Here is a 26,346-nt window from a genome sequence, read left to right as displayed (position 1 = left end):
GACTGAGGGGTCAGAGAACCGCACCTACTTAAATTCATCTTAGGTCAGTTGTTAAGATCTAACTACAGGCAATTTGAAGAGAAGATTATCATAGAATTTCCTTGATCTAATCTATAGATGTCTCTAACAAGTCAGGCTTGGTGGCATATGCCTACAACAGCACATTTGGGAACGGAAGCAGAAAGATCATGAATTTGAAACCAACATTAGAAAGACTTTGTATCAAAACCAAGACAAACCAAACATTATTTTTTTCGAGACAGAGTTCCTCTGGAGAGCCCTGGCTATCCTGGAACTCACTCTGAAGACCAGACTGACCTCAAACTCAGAGATTCACCTGCCTTTGCTTCCTAAATGCTGGGATTAAAGCCACGTACGACTATTGCCCAGCAAAACTGATACTTTTTTTTAAGGTTTATTTATTTATTTATTCATGAATACAACATTCTGCCTGTATATACTTGCATGCCAGAGGGCATCAGATCTCATTACAGGTGGTTGTGAGCCACCATGTGGTTGCTGGGAATTGAACTCAGGACCTTTGGAAGAGCAGGCAATGCTCTTAACCTCTGAGCCATTTCTCCAGCCCCAAAACTGATACTTTTAAAGACATTTAAAAACTGAGACAAGAGGATAATGGTTTCAAAAATCAAACAAACACAAAAAAGAAGTTACTGCCAGAGTCAGCACTGGAAGATGGGTCTGCACAGATTTGGACACTAATCTTCTTTAGGGCTCGTCTCTTTTTGTTCCTCCTCTGAGATCTGGGCATCTAATATTACTCAAAACACAATGCAAAAACATATTCCCACGTGCTGTCCTACAGCCAGGCCTTATTATCTTCCTAAATCCCTTGACTGCCATTCTGTACCTAACAGATTCTAACCCAGCACATATATCCTTCGCCTCTCTTAAATCCTGTAGTTCCCCAAAGCTTAAATTATAAAGTTGCTGATGAGTAGCAATAGTACAGTGTGCTTATACATACATACATAGGATATACTGTGTCCTGTGTGCCCATAGAAGCTATTGCTTTAACCCCAAAAGATATACTGTTAAAATAAGAAATAATGTTGGGGCCGGGTGGTGGTGGCGCACGCCTTTAATCCCAGCACTCGGGAGGCAGAACCAGGCGGATCTCTGTGAGTTCGAGGCCAGCCTGGTTTACAAGAGCTAGTTCCAGGACAGGAACCAAAAGCTACGGAGAAACCTGTCTCGAAAAATCCAAAAAAATAAAAAATAATGTTGGGCATGGTGGCACACACATTTAATCCTAGCACTCAAGAGGCAGAGGCAGGCCAATCTCTGTTTGAAACCAGCTGGTCTCATAGTGAGCTCCAGGGCACCTCTGGCTATATAGGGAGACCCTATCTCAAAATAAAAAAAAAAAACAAAACGACAAAACCACAATTCAGTGGGCTGAGGTTCTGTGGTTTCTAGACACTGTCATGGTGAGTTTGTTGAAGACTGCTGCCCTAGTGGGATTGGCTGCATAGCATATTATACACAAGAGGTTAACAATATTATACACAAAGATTCCTGATTTTTTTTTTTTTTTTGGTTTTTCGAGACAGGGTTTTTCTGTGGCTTTGGAGCCTGTCCTGGCACTAGCTCTGTAAACCAGGCTGGTCTCGAACTCACAGAGATCCACCTGCCTCTGCCTCCCGAGTGTTGGGATTAAAGGCGTGCGCCACCATTGCTCGGCGATTCCTGATGTTCTTAAGAAGTTCCTTAAAAATTGCAGCTCATGGAAAATACACAGAATAGCAAAAAGAATTGGGTACAGACCAAGTAGAACCAGATGTTAAAAAATTAGAAGATATGCTTCAGGGTGGTCAAGCAAAAGAGGTGATTTTTAGGCTGAAGTGAACTAAATCTGATAAAAAAAATTGTTGCAGGCCTAGAGAGATAGCTCAGTGGTTAAGAGCATTGCCTGCTTTTCCAAAGGTCCTGAATTCAATTCCCAGCAAACACATGATGGCTCACAACCATCTGTAATGAGGTCTGGTGCCCTCTTCTGGCCTGCAGACATACACACAGACAGAACATTGTATACATAATAAATAAATAAATACTAAAAAAATTATTGCAGTGGGAGCCATGGGAGATATTAGTGGAAGAGCCTCCTGCAAACCAGTGGAAATGATCATAGTCAATATGATCATTGATCTAATAGTTGATGGTAAGGAAACTTGTTTAATGAAATGCTATGTTAAGAAAATAAAAATGGATAAACATACATGGAATGTTTAAATGTTTTTTTTTTTTGAAAAAAGTGATTTTTACTATAAAAATTATAGGCTGACACATGAGACTTTTGTGGATGCTGCTCCAGACCTTCAGTGTGGTGGTGTTTTCCTAACTTGTACTTTGTGAAAATTAACAGAACGTTATTAACAAGAGGGTGAAACCTTGTCAACAAACAAAACAAAACAGGGAGTTCCATCGTCCATCGGTGCTCCTCAGTTTGTTCAGGGACGGCCACAGTGCAGCACTGCTCTGTGTAACTTTACAGAGGTAGAGATTTCATTACTGATGGGAGCTTACTGGGGAGATGTCTTTGGAAATTTTCCTTTGTATTTCCCTGGAAGCAGAAAATCTATTCAAGGTTAAAGTTGGTATGAACAAGGGGATGGACAAATTAGTAGCAAGACCTAGGAAAGAGATGAGAATTAAGACTAAAATTTAATATAGTAGAGTGGGTAGAGCCTCAAGCTCCTAAGCAAGGAAAACTGGACCAAATAAGGAAAAAGTGTAGGTTTTACTCCCAGCATCCTGCATGGACACTTGAGTTTATTATTCTCAGCTTCCTACTCACAGCACTATCAAGTCACTTCACTGTTTAGCTCTGGTTGTCTTGGAACTCACTTTGTAGACCAGGCTGGCCTTGAACTCAGAGATCCACCTGCCTCTGCCTAAATGCGTGCACCACCATCACCAGGCTGACTTGTCTTTAAGCCTTTTTATATAACTTAGCCCAGCATGCATTTGGTTTGATATTGATCACAGTATAAAATTAGTTGTTCTACCACTGACAGTATAGCACTTATACAACTTTCTTTTGACCTACATAACTATTTTTATTTTTGCAAGGCTCTTAGGTTCTTACTGGATACCTGCTTATCTTGGTGTCTTTGTGTTATATGACACCTAGTGGATACCCAAAGAATATTTCCTGAAAAAACTTTTTTTTTTTTTTTGAGACAGGGATTCTCTGTGGCTCTGGAGCCTGTCCTGGAACTAGCTCTTGCGGACCTGGCTGACCTCGAACTCCCAGAGATCTGCTGGCCTCTGCCTCCTGAGTGCTGGGATTAAAGGCGTGTGCCACAACCACTTGGCACAAAAAACATATTGAGCTCTGAAGGGAATGTAAAATGGTTTAGTTTCCAGATGCATTCCACTGCAGTTTTTTTAAAATATTTATTATGTATACAGTGTTGTCTGTGTGTATGTCTGCGGGCCAGAAGACACCAGACCCCATTACAGATGGTTGTGAGCCACCATGTCGTTGCTGGGAATTGAACTCAGGACCTTTGGAAGAGCAGGCAATGCTCTTCACCTCTGAGCCATCTCTCCAGCCCCTGCCTTTTTTTTTTTTTTTTTTAAAGCAGCAACAAGAACAACAGGATTTCAGGCTGGCTTCTGAATTCAATAAGTAGGTGAGGAAGACTTTGAACTTCTGATTTGCTTTTTTTTTTTTGGCAGAAAAGTGGGTATTTAGTGGGTTATGGAAGGGAAGGGGAAAGGGGAGAAGGGGGAAGAGCATAGAGAGAGAAACAGAGGTGGAGGAAGTGGGGAGAAGGGAAAGAGACAGGCGATTTGCCTGTCTTTATGTCCTGTTAGAGTTACAGGTATGATTTATTGCAGTGGTTAGACAAAATGCAGGGCTTTGTGCATATGAGGCAAACACTACCAACTACCAGCTACAGCCCCAAGTTCCCAAATGTAAGTAGACAAGAGGGCAGAGGGAAAGGTTATGTGGAATTTGATCATAGAACCCTCTACTTACACAATTAGTTGAACATTAATGGTAGAATTAAGGACTGCAGATACTTCTATTCTTTCATATTGCTGGGCTATAATGGAAAACCTTATTAGACTGGGTGGCATATGCTTTAATTCCAGTATGCAAGAAACTAAAGCAGGTAGATCTGAGTTAAAGGCCAGCCAATGGATGTAACATTTTGAAGATCAAACCCAGAGCCTTGCACATATGCATGGTATCATTACACTATCCCCCCAGCCCTCATTAAAAAATTTTAAGGCTGGAGCTGGGCAGTGGTGATGCATGCTTTAACCCCAGCATTCAGGAGGCAGAGGCAGGCAGATCTCTTATGAGTTCAAAGCCAGACTGGCCTATAAGAGTTAGTTCCAGGGCTGACTCCAAAGCTACAGAGAAACCCTGCCATAAAAACAAAATTAAAATTAGCCAAGCGGTGGTGGTACACGTCCTTAATCCCAGAACTCAGGAGGCAGAAGCAGGTAGATCTCTGTGAGTTCAAGGACAGACTAGTCTAAAAACAGAGTTCCAGGACAGCTAGGACAAAGAAACCGTCTCAAAGAAAACAAAATTGATATTGGGGGATAGGTTAAGAGGACATGCTACTCCTCGGTTTCATTTCCCAGCACTCATTTGGGTGCTTACAACCATCCAGAACTCCAGTTCCAGGGAATCTACCAACCTTTTTTGACCTCTGTGGGGACCGGGAACACAGGCATTCAGCTTTAAAAACATAAATACCAATTGAGAGCAGAACTCCTTTCCATTTACTCTTTCTAGAGATATTTTGCAGGCCTATCTTTATAAGATATACTTGTTACTGTATTTTTAGAGTCATGGTACTCAGTAGATGACAAACATAACACATATTTAGTTTTGTTTACACCTGAGTACGTGTGTATTACATGCATGCAGAGGCTCATGGAAGCAAGAGGGTGTCAGGTCTTCTGGAACTGTAATTACAGGCAGTTATGAGACATTGGATATAGGCACTGGGATCTCTGCAAGAGCACATGCTCTTAACTGATCTCAATAATGCTAATGCCTGTATCTCAACCTCCTAATCCTACTTGTCCTTGTTGTAAGCTAGTTCTGTCACACTGGGAATCAGGGATTGAGTCTCCCATCCCGCCCAAAAGACAGAAATATATAACATTTCCTGGTCTCAAAAAGCTCTCGCACAAAAATCTCACAAATTGTAAAATGTGATAAGCCAAAAATTAAAAAAATTAAGCAACCTATCAGTTCTGTAATTTAACATGTGCATTAAACAACTACACAACTCTGTACTTGCCTCGCAGGGCTTATTCGTGTTTCAACACTATCTGTCTGCTACATGCAGCTTGCTAGTGTGTGAACAAGTCATGCTATAGCGAAAGAAAAAGGGGCTAGAAAGCAAAACTGCTTTGCTATTGCAATCAGTTTTTGTAGAGGGCTTTATACATCTTCAAAGTAATCTTTCTACCTCTATTAGTTTCCAATTAGCAGACTACAATTTCCTGGCCAAGTGTTTTTTTTTTTGAGACAGGGTTTCTCTGTATCTTTGGAGCCTGTCCTGGAACTAGCTCTTGTTGACCAGACTGGTTTCGAACTCAGAGATCTGCCTGCTTCTGCCTCCTAAGTGCTGGGATTAAAGGTGTGCACCACCGCTGCCTGGCTTTGTTCCTAGATTTTTAAAAAATTGTTTTAAGGTTATGCAGCTCTGGCTGTTTTGGGACTCTCCGTGTAGATGAAGCTGGCCTTGAATTTAGAGAGCCACCGCATCTTCCTCCCAGGTACTGCCACCTAAGTATTTTTAAAATGGTATGGCAGCCTGTAATTCCATCTCCTGCAAGGCTGAAACAAGATTCTAAATAATCTGGGCAAATTGAGATCTGTCATAAAGACTGCGTGGAAGTGGGCTCAAGAAGGAAAAAAAGGTAGTACCATATAGATGGAATGAACTAAAAGTAAAAAATAAAAAGTAGGATCTCAAGCTGGCAAGATGGTCCACTGGGTAAGAGTGAATGCAGTTCTAGCAGTGGGCTGGAGTTTGGGTCTCATAGTACCTTAAATTTTGGGTACTTCAAGTACCTTAAATTCCTGGGAGAATTCTGGCATCCTCCATATACATAAAAAGTAAACTATTTTTTAAAAAAGTACTAGCAAATGCAGATGGATGGCCAAGTTTGAGGCTAACCTGGGCTACAATTTAAGACTTTTGCTCCAGAAGTTATTCTGAAAATGTGACATATCTTTTGTATTTTCAGTACCATATGTTCTGAAAGGGAAATATAAGTCTTTTATCATATGTAATTAGGATCAGTAACAATGCAGCATTCAATATCTTTGAGGTCAGAAAGGAAGTGTCCATGTATGTATTATAATGTGCCCACCCACCCCGGCACCGGGCATCATAGCAATCAGTGCTTGTTACTAAGGATCACTTACAGTAAGTACTATCAGTCTTTTTACTGTCAGTTGCTCAATTTTCTTGTTGAATGATATTCTATCTTCTTCAAACACCAATTTGACACTGGTCTAGGGCTCCCTATGTGGATCAAAGAGTGGGGAATCATTCTTTGCCTTTATCATTATTATTTTCTTTGTCTAAAGAATGTTTCTGCCTAAACTGCATTTTCTTCTGGACAAGCATGTGAAAACATTTGTGTGGAAGAATTAAGAACTGTTGATTTGTGAGGCATTAAGTACAAACTTCCAAAACTTGGAACTACTTTCCTTGGAGTTGAAGGATGATTACACTGTGAAGGCAAAAATAGAGAAAATTATTGCAACTTAAGTATTTAAATACATTTAAACTCTACATATATATGCAGTTTTAAGCAAGGAATGATACATACCTTTAATCCCAGCCAGAAGGATTTGCTTTCTGAGACACAATCTTGGGATCTACAAATCAGCTCTGAACTCAAATTTCCCAAGGCCTGGTAAGTTTATGAAATCACACAGGTGGTGTGCTTTAAACAGAACTCTTGTCACCAAGTCTGTTGACAATGGTTGCTGCACCTCTTTGGGATATGTGCCGAGTTGAAACACTCAAGAATGTAACTTTCATTCTGCTCCTCTTGAGCAGGAGTTCCTATGCAGTGGACCTTAGGTTGAACCAACCAGCTGTAGTCTCACCTTCTCTATGGCCAGGCAGACTTGTTCTTGTTTCGTTTTTCGAGACAGGGTTTCTCTGTGTAGCTTTGGAGCCTGTCCTGGAACTCTGTAGACTTCTAAAAAAATTGTTAAGTGTATAATGTGTATGTGCGGAAGTTCAGGCTGGCAGACACAAGGTCAGAAGACAGCTTTCAGGAGCTCCCCTTTGGGTTTTGGGGCTCAAACTCAAGTTCGGTTTACCTGCTCAGTCACCTGGATGGCCTGGATTTGAGCTTAAACTTCAAAACTATGGTTAATTCCTGTAACAAGTTAATAAAAAAGATACCTAAATACGTATGATGTCACTATTTTATTTTTGTTGAGAATGTAACCTTAGAATGCTAAGACAGTCTCAAATTAGGAACAACTCCAGTGCTTACTTACTGAGCAGAATAATCCTACGTATGGTTTCCATGATGCTCCTTGGATTTAACATTCTCTAATATTGCTCTTCTATTACTTGTGTTACTAAGTTCTTCAGGTGCACTAGATACAGCCAAGCTCACATTCTCCAGACACTTGTACTGAATCTGTAAGAAACAAATGGATTATTCCAACAAAGATTTCTTAAATTCATGCATATTTTTAAAAAGATTTTTTTACTATGTGCATTGTATTTGTACATTATGTCATATACAGCCACAGTGAACCCCCATGTGGGTGCAGGGAACTGAATCTGGGTTCTCTGGAAGAGCAGCCATTGTTCTTTACTAAGTCATCTCTCCAGTCCCTTAATTAATTTTATGAGCATTTTGAATTATATTGGATGAGATCTTATAATGTACTTCAGATAAGGCCTATATAGCTCAGGCTCATGTCTCTCCTACTACCCCAGCCTTGGATATGCTAGGTATTGCATATATGAATACAACCTGGTAGGAGAGGAAATAAAAACATACTAAATTCTTAAAAAAAAATTACTAAGTGTATAGAGTTCACATGTACAGTTTGGTAAATTTCAGCGCATGGTTTTTTATTTGCACTATTTTTTTTCAAGACAGGATTTCTCTGTGTAATAGCCCTGGCTGTCCTGGAACTTACTTTATAGACTAGGCTGGCCTCTAGAATATTCTCCTGCCTCTGCCTCCTGACTGATGGGATTAAAGGCATGAGTCACCATACCTTATTTGTACTTTTTATTATATAAAAAAATGTAAACAAATTACAGTATTAGCAGTAATCATGACTATCCCAATTAAAGTGATACCTTATAATAACTGCCTAAGGACTGAAATACGTCTGCTGGATATTGGTTGAAGCATTGCTAAGTATCTTGGAGCTCATAAAACGTATTTCTTTGTAAAGATTAACATTTGAGCCGGGCGATGGTGGCACACGCCTTTAATCCCAGCACTTGGGAGGCAGAGGCAGGTGGATCTCTGAAAGTTCAAGACCAGCCTGGTCTACAAGAGCTAGTTCCAAGACAGGCTCCAAAGCCACAGAGAAACCCTGTCTCGAAAAACAAAAAAAGATTAACATTTGAAGATTTTTGATTACTTTCTTCCTAATTCAATGAACTGTACCTTATGCATTTAAAAGGTTTTTGTATTGAAGAGAGCTATGGACTGTTGCAGATTTAAAAAGGGATCCCTGACTCTGAAACAGGCTATCTCATGACTAAGAGGGACACAGGTCACCCTTGTACTCTGTTAGTCAAAAACTTACAAATGGTTCAACCCTGTCCACCAAAAACTAATACTTTTAAGTATCAATAATATTACAGAGCTGCTTCTTACTCAATACCTGTTCTAGTAATACAAGAATTAAACATAATTTAAAATTTCCTAATTATATACCCTTCATATCTAAGCTACATTTGCTTATGTGGTTGGACTATATTCTTCACTAGAAAACTCAATGAAGTAGGCATATAATTTTTGTACAAATAAAAGCCCAGCATGAACAAACCAACACCGTATGGAACTGAGATTTGTCTTTCTATGGTGAAATTCCACCAAATAACAAAACCAGCTTTCTGCTGACAAATGGTGCTCATAGGCATACTTACCCACCACCATGACGTACAGCTGTAGAAATGATTTGACGATTTGACAAACTGTAGTTTGACCTCAAAGAGCATACATATTTTACTATCTCCAATGTTTCCCACGTGTCAAATGCTTTTTAAGCCAATCCTGTCATTTACTTTCCTCAACTATGACAGCCACTAGGAACTCATTTTTATGCAAGGCTTGGTGGTACATGCCTTTAGCTCTAGCACTAGGGAAGCAGAGATAAGATCTCTGAGTTTGAGGCCAGGCTGATCTACACAGTAAGTTCCATAACAATCAGGGTTACAGAAAGACCAAGTCTCAAAACATCAAAACTATTTTTTGGGGGGGGAGAGGGTAAGTTTTTTTGAGACAGGGTTTCTCTGTAGCTCTGGATTCTGTTCTGGAACTCTGTAGACCAGGCTGTCCTCAAAACTCACAGATATCACCTGTGCTGCCTCCTGTGCATTGGGATTAAAGGCATGTGCCACCACCCAGTCAAAAGAACTTATTTCTACTTAAGTTCTTTGAAATATGTTCTACACCAGTGCACAGGTATGAATTAGGTACCATAATTAGCTTAGCTGAAAAAATGGTGCCAAGATAGATCTCTGTGAGTTTGGGGCCAGCCTAGTTTACATAGACAGTTCCAGGACAACCAGAGCTACACAGCGATTCAGGTCTGTGAAAAATGAAAGAGGTCGTGGTGAGGTACCAAGTGGCTCATTGAACATAGGTTTCCAGATTCAAAGCAAGTCACATTTATTAATGTGTCTCCCTCACTCCCAACAGATTAAGTATTAGCAGATTGGTGGATTCAGTCTTAAAACTGCCAGGAACAGATAGTAGTCTGAACATAAAATTCAGATTTGGGGAGTCAACCTAGATGACTTTGCAACTTTTCTGTAGTTCAAAACATGTTATTTAAAGCACAATTTAACCTGCAGCCATATTGTCTTTACTGAGAAACAACCCAAGTTATACCCAGACTAGAAGGTACAGACCTCGTGAGGACAAATAGACCTACATTTGGACATACTGGATGGACTACCATGTCAGGACTTTGTAATGAATAACTTCCTTTCCTACTTTTAAAAGTTTTTCATTATATCAAACAGTATTTTTTTTTCATTTTCATTTATCCTTTCAATTAAATTTCTAGGAAAAGGCTAAGCAATGGAATGACTTCAGGCAATGTGAAATTTAATAAATGTCAGAGATAGATTTAAGAAATCTACAGAGGCCTATACTGCCTGTCAGTTGCTTTTCTCCTTTTGCATTTTTCTTATCTGCACAACCACACATTTCCCACGTAAGCAATCTAATGAATCCAATCATCATGGATTTCTCCTGCTGATAAGACATTGACAGGTGCGCAGAGAACAGTCCCATTCACCACGCATGTAGTGCTTTCTCCAATAGTGGTTCTAAGGATCCCAGTTGGGGCTGGTGTACATTAACAATACACTCATGAAGAGCAAACACCACCCTTTAGGATGGAACCACTCAATACTAAGCTTCACGGTCACTGCTTGCATCATCTTGCTTTTTGTATATCATAAAAAAAATGCACAAAAGTTGCCAGGTGGTGGGGGCGCACACCTGTAATCCCAGCACTTGGGAGGCAGAGGCAGGCAGATCTCTATGAGTTTGAGGTCAGCCAGGTATACAAGAGCTAGTTCCAGGAGAAACCCTGCTTGGAAAAACAACTCCCCACCCCCCAAATGCACACGTTATATAAGCAGTCAAGACCTGAAAATGGTAATTATGAAAAGAAAAATAATTCAATGAAAATCTTTTCTATGGTTTGACAGGGATTCACCATGTAACTCAAGGTGACTCAGAATTCCCTATTCAGTCCAGGCTGGGCTCCAAGTCAGTTTCCCTGTTTCTACCTCAAAGGCACTGGGATTAGAGGCTAGTACCATGAGGCCCCATAGCCAGATGTTGAGTATTACAGAAAATTATTGCAAGAGTATTTCAGAGCGCCTCTCCTTTGTCTTCTTGGCTGGGTCTCTCAGCAGAGTGGAAGTTAAATGTCCTCAAATTTCTTCAGCAAGTGATGACTGTGCAATGATTAGGAGGGTTCTAAGACAGGGTTGAATAGGTTGTGAGATAGAGAAAGTTCGGTGGTTAAAAGCACTTGCTACTTTTGCAGAGGATCAGTTTCAGTTCCCAACACTCACATGGTGGCGAAAAACCACCTATAACTCTAGTTCCAAGGGGAATCTGACGCCTTCTTCTGACCTCCATGGGTACCAAGCACATACACGAAGGCAAAACACCCATACGTATAAACCTTTTTTTGTTTTTTTTTCGAGACAGGGTTTCTCTGTGGTTTTGGAGCCTGTCCTGGAACTAGCTCTGTAGACCAGGCTGGTCTCGAACTCACAGAGATCCACCTGCCTCTGCCTCCCGAGTGCTGAGATTAAAGGCGTGCGCCACCACCGCCTGGCACGTATAAACCTTTTAAAAATAAATAAGGTTGTTGCTTCTAACATCTTAAAGAAACTCTTTTAATTCTGCCTGTCCCTACCACTATTTTTTTTTTCAGATTCAAACCTCGTATCTTTATTTGGCATCTACTTTTCTCTATTCCACATTTCATTCCTTAAAGCCTAAAATTTGATGACTTTTCACTACATTGTTAACTCAGTTTATACGAAAAAGAACAAAATTTAGTAAGCCTTCACGGGAAACAATGCCACCTGAAAATAAAAATGTTTAGAATTTATCTCAAAAGCAGCAAGAAACAGATAAAAAGAAAGCAGAATTTTAGAAAGACACAAATGCTGGGCGGTGGTGGCAGAGACCTTTAATTCCAGCACTCAGGAAGCAGAGGCAGGTGGATGTCTCTGAGTTCAAGGCCAGCCTGGTCCACAAAGCAAGTTCAAGAACAGCCACAGCTGTTAGACAAGAGACTACTCCTTGAAAAGCAAAAGCAAACAAAAATCCAAACCAAACAAAAATCAAATAACAAAACAAATACACAAACATGAACACCGAAAATGGAACTCTCATGGGACTCAAGTAACGCCCAGTGTGATAATCAGGCAGAAAAAGCAATCATCAATGTAAACAGTGCATCACTCTTAATGACTAACAACCATGACAGTGTTATACTCCACAACAGTCTAGTAAAGCCCACTTATTCCACACAAGAAACATGCTATTTACTTGTAGTAGTGCAACTGAGAAGTTCTGTATGTCAACTTTACTTACAATAGTAAGCTTTGTATAGCCCAAATCCTTCCACACCGATTTCCTCATGGTTTTGTACAGTTTTCTTGTCTAAGTGTGTTGATGGCTGGAACTCTGAGCAAACTAAAACCCACTGGACTACACCCTTTAAATAGGTAAACTGCGTATGTGAATTTCATTTCAATAAAGCTGTTTATAAAAGAGATACAATTTAGAGGATTACTCTTTACAGCAAGTTCACACAGAGAGCATCTCCAATGAAGACCTATGAACACATACCTACTTACATAATTGATTACAGCACAACATTCTGCATACCTAAATTTCCTGAAATGGCTATGTTCATGAACACATAGTTTTTTAGCATATATTCTTGCAAACACATGTTCTATAGTGCCCCTTCAATTGTCCAGACCTGTTAAAATCTGAGAAATAAGATAAGATAGGCAGTCGTTAAGTAAAATTAACTTGAAGTCATTATACTTTTTTTTTTTTTTTTTGGTTTTTAGAGACAAGGTAGCCTTGTGCAGCCCTGGCTGTCCTGGAACTCACTCAGTAGACCAGGGTGGCTTTGAACTCACCACCTGCCGCTGCCACTCTGATGTTGGTATCAGAGGCGTGCACCATCATTACCCAGCTAGACTTTAAATTTTGACCCTGAGACATTTGCTGCATTTACCTTAAGCCATATGGAAATCCAGTAGCAAAACCTATGCCAAAGGGTTATAAACACAACAGCTACGGTACTACTAACCTGAGACTTATTTCCTAACGGTTGTCAATGCAAAGTAAGAATGTCTAAATCATGAAAAGTTGGTTTTCTTATCTGAAATGAACTAAAAGATTTTTCCAAACAAACAAACAAACAAAATCCAAACCCACGATAACTAAATCCAAATGGCGTGCCCATCTGTGTCCACTTCTGGAAATGTACACTGTGGCAAACGTTTACCTTAATCAAAGAGGAGGTCTGAAAGATGTACTTCCCGGTAAAATGTTTTTCTTAAGTTTCTAAAGAATATAGAATTTTTTTTTCCCGTGACTGTTAAGACTTAACTTGTAGAGTCTTTCTAAAATACACCGTTTTTCTTCCCCCCCCCCCACATTTATGGTTAAATATCCATTATCTATAAAGCTAAAACACTTCAAAGCACTCAATGACATGACAAATTATAGAAGCCACTACATTATATACTGGTTCCATTTTCACAGTATTTCCAAACAATCTGTGATTTTTCTTCAATAAATCAGTCTTCAACAGTAACCCGAACTAAGATTATATCGCTCATATAAATGTCTTTTAAAACAAAGATTCATTTGCCTAAACCCTACAGTTGAATCTAGGGGCAGAAAAAATGGTAAACACTGTTTCCTTTCTAGTACTTACCACCATTATGGGCAGACCAGCAGTGTTTGAGGTTTTTACCTTGTTGAACTTGTGGAACAATGGCTTTTGCCACGCCCCTGGCTTCTTCTCACAACAGAACGTAAGCTGGATCTTTGCAAACTGTTTTTAATGGCCACCATTTGCAGATGCCTTTGACTCCTATTGTGTTTTGTCCATTTAAAAACCAGTCTGCTTGGTCTTTTGAAAGGAAGATCTATTGACCAGCTGAATTTTTATTAACTTCTAACAGAGGCATAGTGTGTACTTTCACTGATGTAAACAAACCTGGGGATCCAATCCAGGGCCTTGAGTATGCTAGGTGAGTTCTCATCACTGAGTTACGTCTCCTGCACAAAACCCGGTTTTCAAAGTAAAAGCGAAAGAGAGGGAGAACAAGCAACACAAATTATGCTTATCTGCATTTTTAACTTTTTAGAGACTCTCTGTATATACGAAGTAAATTTGTCATCTTTCCACAGTCAACTTCAGAATCTGAAAAACAAGCACACAGTACTGCTTTAGTTATGCAACTGGAAAAACAGATAATTTGGGATGCTGAGCAAAAGGCTTCAAAAGTTCTTGAAGTAATCTTATGTTTGGAATACGCCAGACACTGAATACACGGTGGGTACCAAGTGGGCAAGGGAAGGGGATGGTTAACACGCTAACTAACGTTATCTGTGTGAGTACGTCACAACGAAATACATTATTTTGCATAATTTTGTTAGTATAAGCAAACAAAAAAAAAGGCAAGATAGGTATCCATGGTTACCAACACCGAATAGCCTACGTATTTTAGCATATTTCACTCAGCATTAGTCCTGAGTAAGACTGCTCACTTTCGCGGGTGGGTTAAGAAAGATTTGACGCTAACTTCTTTTGGTAGCTCCTTTCTTCTCATTAGGGCCAAAAATACGATCCTTCGCGCTCAGTTATCTACCAACGACTTCTCTAAAGCCCTTTGAAAATCATTACGGGATGACGATTCGGTGTGTGTGTGTGTGTGTGTGTGTGTGTGTGTGTGTGTGTGTGTGTGTATGTGGTGGGGGTGGTCACATCTGAGGAAAAGGGCATGGGGGAAATGAGGGGAAAAATTGGCAAGACGACAAAAAAAAAATCAATCTAGGTTTTGCTCCAATCGTCGGGTGCAAGAGGGCGTCTCTTCTCAGAGGCGCGAGGCCCGTCGTCCCGTAGCACAACAAAGACCCCTTCCGCCCAGACTGTCCCGCTACGCGGTCTAAGGGGTCTTCCATGCCCGGAAGTGAAGCGGCTCCCTGGGTCTCCCGGTAAAAAAAGCTGAGGGAAAGGCATGAGGCCCTGTGCAAGCCCGGCTGGTGGAGGCTCACGCCGACTCGCGAGGCCATCTCCGGCCCGACAGCCCTGTCCATCCCCAGCGGAGTCTTCATCCAGTCCCAGCCAGTGCTCGAGGCTATCAACCCCCACGTCCTCTGCCTCACCATTCTCACCACGCCGCCTCTCAGCTCCACGAGCCCCCGAAGCCTCAGCCCGCAGCAGCTCCCGAGCTTCAACATGGCGGCCGGTCCGGTCTCTCTCAGTCTGGGTGCTCCGACCGAGGCATCCTGGGCATTGTAGTTCCGGCTGTAGCCTCTGCGTCCCTCACGGACTTCAGAGGACTACAGGTCCCAGAATGCACAGCTCTGGAGCATGGCTATTGGGGCCGCTCGGACAGAGGGATGATGTCATTGCAAAACCCCACTGCATTCATTGTGCTACGGTCTATCCACCCCCCACCCCCCCTACTGCTGCTGCTGCTGCTGTTGCTGCTGCTGGGCTCGCTATTGCCGCTCGCTCCAGCTGAGCCCTGAGTAGCAGCAGGACCAGGGCAGGGACTGACTCCAGTCCTTGGACTTAGGACACCGCAGCACCTTCCCTTACGTGCGTGACTCAGTCGCATATCATTTCTGTTTATGCCTGGGGTGGGGAGAAAAATCCCAAACCAGGTGAGTTGAAGTGATTTATTCAAATCGTTCTCCCAAGTTATTCCTCCCGCTTAATGCTCAAGGCTTTCTTTTGGAAGATGGGGCCGGGAATGGGGCTATGGATTCGGGAGGTTCTCACTGGCGCTGCTCAGAGCTAAATCGCTCTGTGCAATTTGGGTCACTGCAAAGAACAACTCCAGCAACCTGCCCCCGCCAGAGGACTGGTGCCTGCCAATTTCCTCGCCTCCCTTTAACCTTTTTGAGGCTGGGAGAGGGGGCTGGGCTGGCAAGGATGTTGGGAAGTGCACTTGGAAACCATGAGGAGGGCAAAGGTGGCGGACTGCAGTCCTGTCATTCCCCGGCCCCTGTGCTGAGGTTTGAGTGGGAAATGGTGATGTGTGTGGGAAAAATGGAGACAGTGATTTAAGGTGGTCATACTTCTTTAGGACATTTGTGTGTCTTGGAGTAGCATACACTGTTTTTTTTTTTTTTTTAAAGATGAGCACGCTTCTCTTGAGTCGCTTAAGTTTCATAGGGCTTTATTTTATGTTTGCATGTCTGTGTCGTTTGTCTCGCTTTTTTTTCCTGCTGATTTGAGGTGACAGTGTCCTCTAATGGTGCACTCCGTGCCAGTCAGAAATATTTCACGTGTCTAGGGAAGGTTTTTCTTAGGCTGCTAGAAGCAGCATTTTTGTTAAGTTTTTTTTTTCCCTCCCATTTTTTCGACTGCGGGATTCAGGATTGTTTGGAAGTGGAGCTGATAGATTTGTGCTTGTGTGAGTGTTTTAAATTACATCGCGATAGGCTCTCGCCACTGACGATGGTACTGTAGCGAGCTGCCGTTTTCCGAGGCTCAGTCGCCACTCACACTTAACGGTTTGTAGACGGAATCGGAAAACCTGGGTACTTTTTTTTTCTTTTTAACACTTTAGGGAAAGGAAAAGTTAGACGTACTGTCACCCTTTACTGGCCATACCTGAAAGGTATCCAAGAACAGGGAGCCTGACCAGGGCAACCAGGGACCGTGCGAGTGTGCTTTTTGTTTTTCAGCGAACTGACACATTTAAGAAGGCAGGCCACATTCTGGCTTGTATGATGCTGGCTTTCCTCTTCTAAGAGTTACAGGCTTGGACACTGCAATAAATATGTTCCTTTGAGATAAACAGCTGGCTGGCTCCAAAACAGATGGGGCCAGTCTTAGCTGAGAGATATACAACCTTGGAAATGAATGGGCTTAGGGTCAACCACACCCCCTTTAGGAATGTCAAAAGAAGGAGAAATGCCAGAGTATTTGCTTAACTCCAAAATGCTAAAGCTTTCCACAGCTGAGTCAGGCTTTGGGGCTGGGAGGGGGGCGGGCGGGGTGGTGTCATTCCTTTAGCTTCTTTGAACTACTTTTATTCATTTTTAATTTAGATGCTCAGGTCTCCAAAGTTGCAGCTGGGTGACTTGTAAAATGTTGCGTGTTCCATTCATGGAAAGGACTGTCCATTGTACGGGCTTTCTAAGTAGAGTGGTTTATTGGCATGCTCGAGCAGCTTTTGGATTTGGGAAAAGATCACCAGTCTGTTGCCTCTTCCAACATCTTTGTGGTGACATCCTGCCCTTCCCTTCTGCGCCTTTCTTTCTCTCCCTACCCCGCTCACATCTCTTCAAATCCCATTTCTTTCCCAGTCTATTTGCAATGCATGCTGGTTTTCCCTCTGTTTCAGGATCTCCCCCGGGCCAGGAGAGTAGCACATCTCTTTTTTCTAACACTCTTTCCACTCCCCACCCCCCAAGGAACCCTGGGGTTAGAGGAAGTAGGCTCTGTGTCACGTTATTCAGAGCCCTCTTTGAAGAGGTCCTGAGGCTTCTTTTTCTTGGAATCTGTGCTTGCAAGGATGACAGCAACGAGCCTGATCCCGGGCTGGGGGTTGGGGTTTTCCTGACGGACATAACCCTGGCCCCAGGAGCATGTGGACAAGGACATGCAGCTATGGAGCTCTTGTATCTTCCCTTTCCGTGGCACCTGCTAAGAAGTGCCCATGGCTTAACAATTTCTTTTAAGGCTTCACACAGATAATTCATACATGATTCCCAAAGGAAGTAGTCTTAAGTAGTTTCTGATTCATGTAGGCTTTTTGTTTCTTATCCCTGTTCCAGTGAACAGTGGGAAGAGAGCCTGTCCCTTAGCACGCCGCTAGTGACGGTGTGAGTAGCAAACCTGCATTTGGGTTTCCGAAGGTAGTTGCAGTTCCTGCCATTTTGTCTTCTTTGTGGAGGAGAGAAGTTTGTTGTTTTCTGCTGCTCTCCCCGGGAGCTGGGTGTGGTGGCAGCTGTGTCTCTTTACTTAACGGTCGTGTTTCTTCAGGCACGCAAAGTCCCACGTCCATTTGAAGTCAGCCTTTGTGACAGGTGGGTGGGACTTATTTTGTACCACCTTGCATTACTAATTCCCTTCTCCTGCCATGCCCCCCCCCCCACTGGGGGTTTTAGTGACCTAGGGACGAGAAATGAGATGAATGGAGGATTTGATTTGGCTCTATCCCTGCTGTCCTATGACTTTCAAGAGCTGGAAATTTCTTTCTGCCTCAGGATGTAGATCTGCAAAGGGAAACCAGCGCTTGCTTCTTGGTTTGCTTGGCCTGTTGTTAAAACCCTCCATGATAAAGCCTGGAACTTAATCTGACAGCAAAGATCAAATGAGCATGTATTGTGTGATAAGCACCAAGGTCCATCAATGAAGAGATGTTACCCCTGCCCCGAACTGTTCCAGGAGAGATGTACCATTCTTCCTGGTGATTGAATTGGAGATGGAATGGGAGTTCCCAATATGACTGTTGCTCTTCTGGAGCAACCTGGGCTAGTTTCCTGTGGGAAGTGGCATTTAAAAAGGGATCTGAGTGGTCAGGAAGTAATAATGGGAGTTGCTTAGAGTAGGGCAAATAGGTTTTTTGGCAGGCAGAGGAACAGCATGTTCAGCACACAAAGAGAAGAGTAAGAGACAGGGAGTAGAATGAAGGAGCTGGAAGAGATGGGAGAGGCTGGAGCCTGGGCAGTTTTGAATGACAAGGTGATTTTGGTCTTCATCCTCAGGGTAATGGGAATTTAGGAAGTGCTTTAACTAGCTAGATGAATGCCATGTATGAAATTGTATTTAATACACCGTAGGGTTAAGAGGATGGCTCCGTGGGTAAAAAGCACTTGCTATATATGCCTGAGGACCTGAGTAATTCCCTCAAACCCATGGAGGAAAGAGAAGACTGACTCCCGAAAGATGTCCTCTGATGTCCATGTGTGCTATTGTATAAGAAGATGCTCGAGAGCTCAAGGCTGTGTGCGCGCACACACACACAGCAGTAATAAATAATGAACATTTTTAAAAGGCAGAGAAGAAACTGGATGAAAGTTTGACCAAGTTGAATCTGGAGATTGAGTAGCTGGTACCTCTGAAGTCTTGGTGATGGATGATGATGCTTGACTCGTGGTGGAGACTAGAGAGACACGTAGGTTTGAACATTATAATCGCATGAATGAGTTGTTTGACTAGATGTGAGAACAGGAAGAAAAAGTAGAATACGGCTTGCATTTTTCATTTTAAGCAATCCAGGTGACTTTTATGGAGAAAGAGACAGCTGATTGGATGTGTTTGTTCAAGAAGGTGGGGGCTGCGGGTTTTGTTGAAGTCCAGGTTCCTGGGACACATCTAAGATCTTTGCTTTAGTCCTCCTATCGCTCGTGGAGGGGTGTGGCATGGTAGTCTAGGGAAGAGAGCTCTGATGAGGCCAGGCTGGCATACTACTTACTTATTAATGTATGATGTTGGGAATGGCATATTTATTCATTTTCAAGGTTTAGTTTTCTCTTTTACAAAATGGGTTTATCTCACTACAGGATACTGATGTTCAGATGTATGTACTCCATGCTAGGAGTGCATCATCAAGTAAAAGGATGTTTGCTTTCAAGAATTTCTCTGGGGCTGGAGAGATGGCTCAGAGGATAAGAGCGCTGGCTTCTCTTCTAGAGGTCCTGAGTTCAGTTCCCAGCAACCACATGGTGGCTCATAACCATCTGTAATGAAATCTAGTGCCCTCTTCTGGCCCGCAGGGATACATACAAGCAGAATATTGTATATTTTAATAAATAAATAAATAAATCTTAAAAAAAAAAGAATTTCATTGAAGAGGAAAAGACACATGGGTATCTGGAGGGCTAGGACAGCACAGCCCCCCCCCCCCCACCAGGAGGCATCATTCTTGGGCACTGGGGAAATAACAGTGTGGCTCACACAGCCTTTGGCTCTAGAGATGAAGGCAAGGAACAACTCTAGGGAGAAGGTTCCCAGGTCTTGCATTAGCATGGGCTCTGCACGTTCATTAACTGGATGGACCAAACTGGGTCCCTGAGGATGCTTTCTAAATAAAGAAAGATTTCAGCATATTGAAAGATGCAATCAGGAATAATGAGATGCCAAATGTAAATGCTGTTAGCAGACCATTTTCTGAGACCTATATAGCTTTTGAGATGTTTTGTGGCTAAGTTTTAGGGAAATTCAGAAGTATTTCAGTTCTGGTTTCTTTCAGGACTCAACTTCCCAAATTCAAGTTAATTTCTCAAAAATCATTCTAATGGCCATAATAGTCCCTAAATCAATGGGCTTTTTGAATTTTACAAATAAGCAAAGTTACATATGCACAAAATAAATACAATTGAGTGAACTATTGGCAATATTTTTCTGTATTTAACTGCATGAAAATTTCTGTGATGTATCTTCCCCTTCTTATTTTATTGCACAGAAGGGGAAAAGACAAATAAACACCACAATGTTATAACTACCTAGGAAATAATTTCTGTATCTTCTTGTTTGTGGTGGAATTGTGGCTGTTCTCCAAATGAACATTGCCAAATGAAGAGGGATTTTTTTTTTTGTTTTGATTTTGAGACAGGATTTCTCTGTGTTGCTTTGGAGCCTGTTCTGGAACTAGTTCTTATAGACTAGGCTGGTTTCGAACTCACAGATATCTGCCTGCCTCTGCCTCCAAAGTGCTGGGATTAAAGGTGTGTGCCATCACCGCCCAGTTGTGAAGAGAGATTTTTATGTGACCCACAGATGACTTGTTTTCAGGTTCTTTCCCATGGAAAATTTTGAAACTAGAAGCTTTGAAAACTAGAGGCTTCCTCAAGATTATTCTATCAAAAAGTTCCTTGGGATTATTTTTTCAGTGTTGGGGACTAAATTTATAACACAAGCGTCCCTTGGGGGTCATCAGGAAGACAGGACCTGTGATATCACATGTTAATGTGTGTGTTCGTGTGCTAGAGTTCATATGTACATCTCTGCATTTTCTCTTATCGTGTGTGTTCTCCTTTAGAGGACTTCTCGTCTTTAAGCCTGTTCCGTAGTAAGATTGTTGTGAGAGTTAAATGAGAGGGTTTTGATATTTATTGATTTATTTTATTTTATGTGTATAAGTGTGTGTGTGTGTTTAGTGCCCTCAGACGCTGGCAGAGGACATCCGGTTTCCTGTAACAAGTTACAGAGGGTTATGAACCACATGTAGATTCCAGGAACTTAACCTGAGTCTTCTGTGAGAATAACAATACTCTTGGCCACCGGGCCAGCTCTCTAGCCCAGAGAATATATTTTAATTATCTAGCACTAAGCCTTATACAACTGGTGTTCATGATGACTTTTTCTTCCCTAAGACAGGGTTTTACCTTGGCCGTCCTGGAACTGGATCTGTAGACCAGGCTGGCCTCGAACTCCCAGAGATTCATGTGTCTCTGCCTCCCGAATGCTGGGATTAAAGGCGAGTGTCACCATCACCCGGCCTTTCTGCATGTGTCTCTGACCCACTCTTTTTATTTTCATTTATTTGTTTTATCTATCTATCTATCTATCTATCTATCTATCTATCTATCTATCCATCCAATCTATTGCGACAGGGTTTCTTTGTGTGGCCTTGGCTATCCTGGAATTTGCTCTGTAGATCAGGCTGGTCTCAAACTCAGAGATCCACCTGCCTCTGCCCACCAAAAGCTAGGATTAAAGGCATGCACCGATACACCTGGCTAAGCCCAGCTTTTAAACACGTGAGTGCTGAGGATTTGAACTTGTGTCCTCACGCTTGCGCAGCAGCAGCAGCAGCAGCAGCAGCAGCAGCAGCAGCAGCAGCAGCAGCAGCAGCAGCAGCAGCAGAGCCATTCCCAATAAAAGTTTTTTTCTTTAAAAAAAAAAAAACATGTTTGAGCCGAAATTGAATCAGGTATGATTCATACAAAATAATCCTATACTTTGGTTGTTTATTTTTAGTGTAGCATAATATGTCTTCTTGTCCTGGTGTTATCTTTGAAAGTCTTAAGTTTGTTATTCTGTTGGCTGGCATTGGGATCTCCTGATCATGTTTTTCATTATTAAGCTTGGGCTAAGGATTTGTGGTTGGAATTTTCCATCAGTGACACTGCATTCCCACCCCCTTGCATCTTAGGGACGTGCAGGTCAGTTTGTCAGATCACTGGTAATGTGAGGTTTGAGCCTGTGGTTAAGGAGGAAAGGCCAGGCCTTCTCACCGAAAGGGCATCATATTTAGGTGACCTGTATGTGGCGGATATCTTGAGGGTATGTGGGTATCCTGTTTCTCAACAACTTTCATCTGATATTTTCTGAATTCCCTCATTCTATATTTATCATATGTTCAGTTAGCTTCCAACCCCTCCCTGCCATTTAAAAAAAAAAACATCACTCATACTCAGCTTCTTTCCCTCCAATGTATTGTATCCATTATCAGTCTCTTTCTCCAGTCCTGTGCTTTCTGATACTCAAATTGTCTCAGATGTAACTTGTGAGAGCCTATCTTATTTATTCTCAAAAGCTTGTGATAAAGTAGATAAGGTTCTCATAAAAGCAGGGAAACTAAGTCTGAGAAGCCACAAGTAACTTGCCGTGTGATCCTGGTCAGAGCCAGTTACCAGGAGAGTCGGGTTGTAGATACTCTTCTGACTCCACCGTGGTCCCTAGTACTCCACTCATCCTGGCTGGGATCCGAATGTCACGTGTTGAAACCAACATAAAGAAGAGAGTGCAGTCATTGCAGCATCTCGGTGGCAGAAAATGCCGGGAAGTGTGCAACAGCAGGGGACTGGACAAGTTTAGATGAGGGAAAAGCGATGAAGCTACAAACGAGAGTTAGGTGTTCCCCGAGAATATGTATTAAGTGGCAGAAGGAAGTGTGAAATATATTTTGTGAGGCTTAAGGATATTTTGAATTTGCACAAAGGAACTCTGGAAGACTATGAAAAAGTACTATGGTTACTGGTAGGAAGTGCTGGGATTTTGCAGGCTGGTGCTACCATACCAGGCGTACAGTATTGATTTGAAAAGGAGCTCTGTTGATATGTACTTCACATATGGCACACGCGTTGCCCATGTAACATTACAACTTAATGTTTCTTAGTATGTCGATCAAGTTGTTTAATCTTTACCACAGTCAACTTTAGCATTTTTTTAGTCTCCTCCAAAAGAAGCTTCATGCCTGTTGGCAGTCATTTGCTGTTTTTCACACCCGACCGCCCAGCTTAAGGCAACGCCCATTCTACTTCCTGTCTGTATAAGCTTACCTATTTCAGTCATTTAACATGCATGGACTTATACCATGTGTGCTCTTGTATGAACAACTTATCCCATTAACATGGCATTTTCAGAGTTCATAGGTCACAGCCTGCATCCGTGCTGCAGCACTTTTTATTATCGACTAGGCTTCGGGGTCAGCGAAAGGCCCGCCTCACAGAATGAGGCGGAGCGTGAAAGGCAGGGACACATCTACATTAAAAGATACTGAGGGACAAATAGAAACTAAATCCGCACATGGTCCTGGATTAGTTCCTGCATCAAAGAAAATTTTCTCTTTTGTCTATTGATATAATTCATATCGCCATCACGAGTGCTATTTGTACAGCGAGTAAACTCAATCAAGGGTTGAAACTGGATTAGATTTAGGGTCAATATTAATTTCCTGATTTTGATAACTATACCATGGGAATATGAAATACTGCATATCTAGAGATAAAGCGGTATCTATAGCAGAGAGAATGATAAGGAAAACGTGGTAAAACATTATTAGTATTTGAGTAATTTGGGTGAAGGCTAATATGTAAATTCTTAGAAACTGACTTTAAGTTTTTTGGTAAGATTGTAATTAATTTGCGATAAAAGGATAAAATTGGAGGGAAGGGATATGCCATAACTCCTTAGAGTTTACTGTGGTTGGGAGGACTAAACCGGGCTCAAGTCTCAGGATGGCGCCTGGGACCAGGTAGGTTTGGGCATCCTCCAGTAAACAAGGCTAGTGGTAGTTCTTAGACTTGATTTGGGAGTCAGATTAAAGTGAACATGAGTTTGGGTCTGGAGGGATGGGTCAGCAGTTAAAAGAAAAGGATCCATGTTTGGTCCCAAGACATGTGCTAGACAACAACAGTCTTTGGCTCTGGAGGCTCTAATGCCTCTGACCTCTGCATGCACTCTGATATATATGTATATGTATATATATATACACACACACACACACATATATATATATATATACATTCTTACACAAACACACACACACATAATTAAAAATAAATCTTGAAAGAAGTTTACCTATGGTATATGGTAACAGTATTGTTTTGAACCAGAGTTGGAACTCATGTCAAGAATAGTGGTGCACACCTTTAATCCTAGCACTCGGGGGGCAGAGGCATCCTGGGGCTCTGAATTTGATGCCAGCCTGGTCTACATATCAAGGTCCAGGCTAGCTAGGGCTATATAGTGAGATCCAGTGTCAAATAAAATTTATTCACTCAATCATTAATAAATAAATAAATAAATAAATAAATAAATAAATAAATAAATATGGACTCATGGTCTGACAGAAATCCGCCTTTATTTATAAAGCCATGGACTTGGAGTCTTAGGAAAGTACATGCACCAAGTCACATTAGTGGCCACTGTAAGACGAAGTCGTCTTAGACTAGTGTTCGTTTTATGTGGCACTCTGATTGTCCCAGGAAAGTTGTGGGTAATGTCCCCTTTGCCATTTGGGCCACTTTGGGGCCAGCCCTAGCATTTCTGAATCTTCTCTCTTCCTTTGCTCTTTCCCCCCCAAACACATAGGTTTCTGATTTTGTCTTAGAGAGCAATTTTAATTAGCTATGCCAAATTTTAGTTGTTTTGGCAGACTAAAGAAAGCTGAATAAGCTTTTCTGGTCAAGATTCAATAATTTTGCTTTCTAAGAGTTAACTTTGGGAAGGATGCCACTAGTCCAGAAAATTCAGGTAGTAAAGCTCAGAAGAAATTCCTCTTTCCTAGATGAATTGGGGGGGGGGGGGGGTTAAGGAACAAAGCTTTCGAGAAAGCCTGAAAGAAATATGTCTATCTGAAATAATTGTTTCATTTTCATCTTTCTTCTTCAAGTCTCAATACATGAATGATTAGATTTTGGTGAGCTGGCTCAGAGGGTAAGTGAACTTGCTGCTGCTCAGCCACTCATCCCCAGGTACTATGTGGTAGAAGAGAACCTACTCCCACAAATTGCCCTCTAATCTCAAAATGTGCACCATGGCATAAATGTATGTAATACATCCGCGCACGCACACACACACACACACACACACACACACACACACCACACACCAAACAGTCAATTATATTTAATAAATACACATAATAAATTTAAAACAGATTTGGTTCATGCGCCCAAACAAAAACAAAGACCCTCAAATAAACCTGATTAAAATATTTATAAAGGGAATGGAGAGATGACTCAAAAGTTAAGAGTACTGGCTACTAGCCTGATGGTGGTAGCACACACCTTTAATCCCAGCACTGGAGAGGTAGAGGCAGGCGGATCTCTGTGAGTTGAGGCCAGCCTGGTCTACAAGAGCTAGTTCCAGGACAGCCAGGAGGAGATGCCGAAACCCTGTCTACAAAAAAAAAAAAAAAAAAAAAAAAAGTTATCATTATTATTTGTTTTTTGGGAAAGGGTCTTGCTCAGGATGGCCTAGAACTCACTATGTAACCCATATTGTTCTGAACTTGTGGCATTCCTTCCCTCTCAGCCTCCAAGTGCTGGGATTACACACGTGTGCCACCACACCCGCCAATACAAGTTTATTTCTAAGGGCACTTCAGGTTGGGAGCAACGTAAGGTGCTGGAAGGCGTCTGCTGGTAGCTTCTTCTATCTCCCAGATGATACATATTTCTGTGTTTTCATATGCCAAGAGGGTGAACTTACTCTTCGGGTAAAAAAAAAATATATTTTTTTTTAAGTTGTGTGCGTGTGCGCGTGTGTGTGTGAGTGTGTGTTTGCCTGTTGGGCTTCTATGTGTCAGTATTTCAAAGATGCCAGAAGACAGTGTCAGATCCCCTAGAGCTGGAGTCACAGGAGATAGTGAGCTGCCTGGCATGGGTGCTGGAGACTGAATTCAGGTCCTCTGCAAGAGCAATTAAGAGCTCCTAATTACCGTGCTATCTCTCCAGGCCATGTAAGTACTTTTCTAGGTCACTAATGCATTTATGAGAGCATAGGACGCGTGGTCTAATCAGTCATTAAGACTCTTAACACTGTCTGTGTTTAACCTGCAGTTTCAATGTGAATTTTGGTGGGGACATAGACGTTCAGACTGTAGGACTCTTTACTGTAGTGGAGAGTGACCCTTGAGACAA

At 41.9% G+C, this 26,346-nt stretch overlaps 1 protein-coding gene and 1 long non-coding RNA gene across 4 annotated transcripts in view; one reads left to right on the top strand and one right to left on the bottom strand.

Moving 5' to 3' along the window:
- Positions 1-3,160: 3,160 nt before the first annotated feature.
- LOC126509021 (uncharacterized) lies at positions 3,161-15,266 on the bottom strand. 3 transcript variants are annotated; one of them, XR_007594028.1, is made up of 3 exons: positions 15,178-15,266; positions 6,841-14,212; positions 3,161-6,741 (listed from the first exon to the last, which is right to left on the bottom strand). It is a non-coding gene; the product is annotated as an uncharacterized lncRNA (long non-coding RNA). The 3 variants fall into 3 exon arrangements; XR_007594029.1 differs by having other exon boundaries at positions 6,841-7,671; positions 12,355-15,259; XR_007594027.1 differs by having other exon boundaries at positions 6,841-15,259.
- Positions 15,267-15,473: 207 nt separating this feature from the next.
- Rab30 (RAB30, member RAS oncogene family) overlaps positions 15,474-26,346 on the top strand; it is a 64,447-nt gene continuing 53,574 nt past the window's right edge. Inside the window, exon 1 of the mRNA XM_050154592.1 lies at positions 15,474-15,681. The gene's annotated coding sequence lies outside the window, so the exon portion shown is untranslated. The remainder of the gene's footprint in view (positions 15,682-26,346) is intronic.

Source organism: Alexandromys fortis, unplaced genomic scaffold (genome assembly GCF_014885135.2).
Source record: "Alexandromys fortis isolate MF-2015 unplaced genomic scaffold, M_Fortis_MF-2015_v1.1 scaffold_77, whole genome shotgun sequence".
Classification (NCBI taxonomy): Eukaryota; Metazoa; Chordata; class Mammalia; order Rodentia; family Cricetidae; genus Alexandromys; species Alexandromys fortis.
The sequence above is the reverse complement of the archived record's forward strand: the minus strand, read 5'-3'. Positions and strand labels throughout refer to the sequence as shown.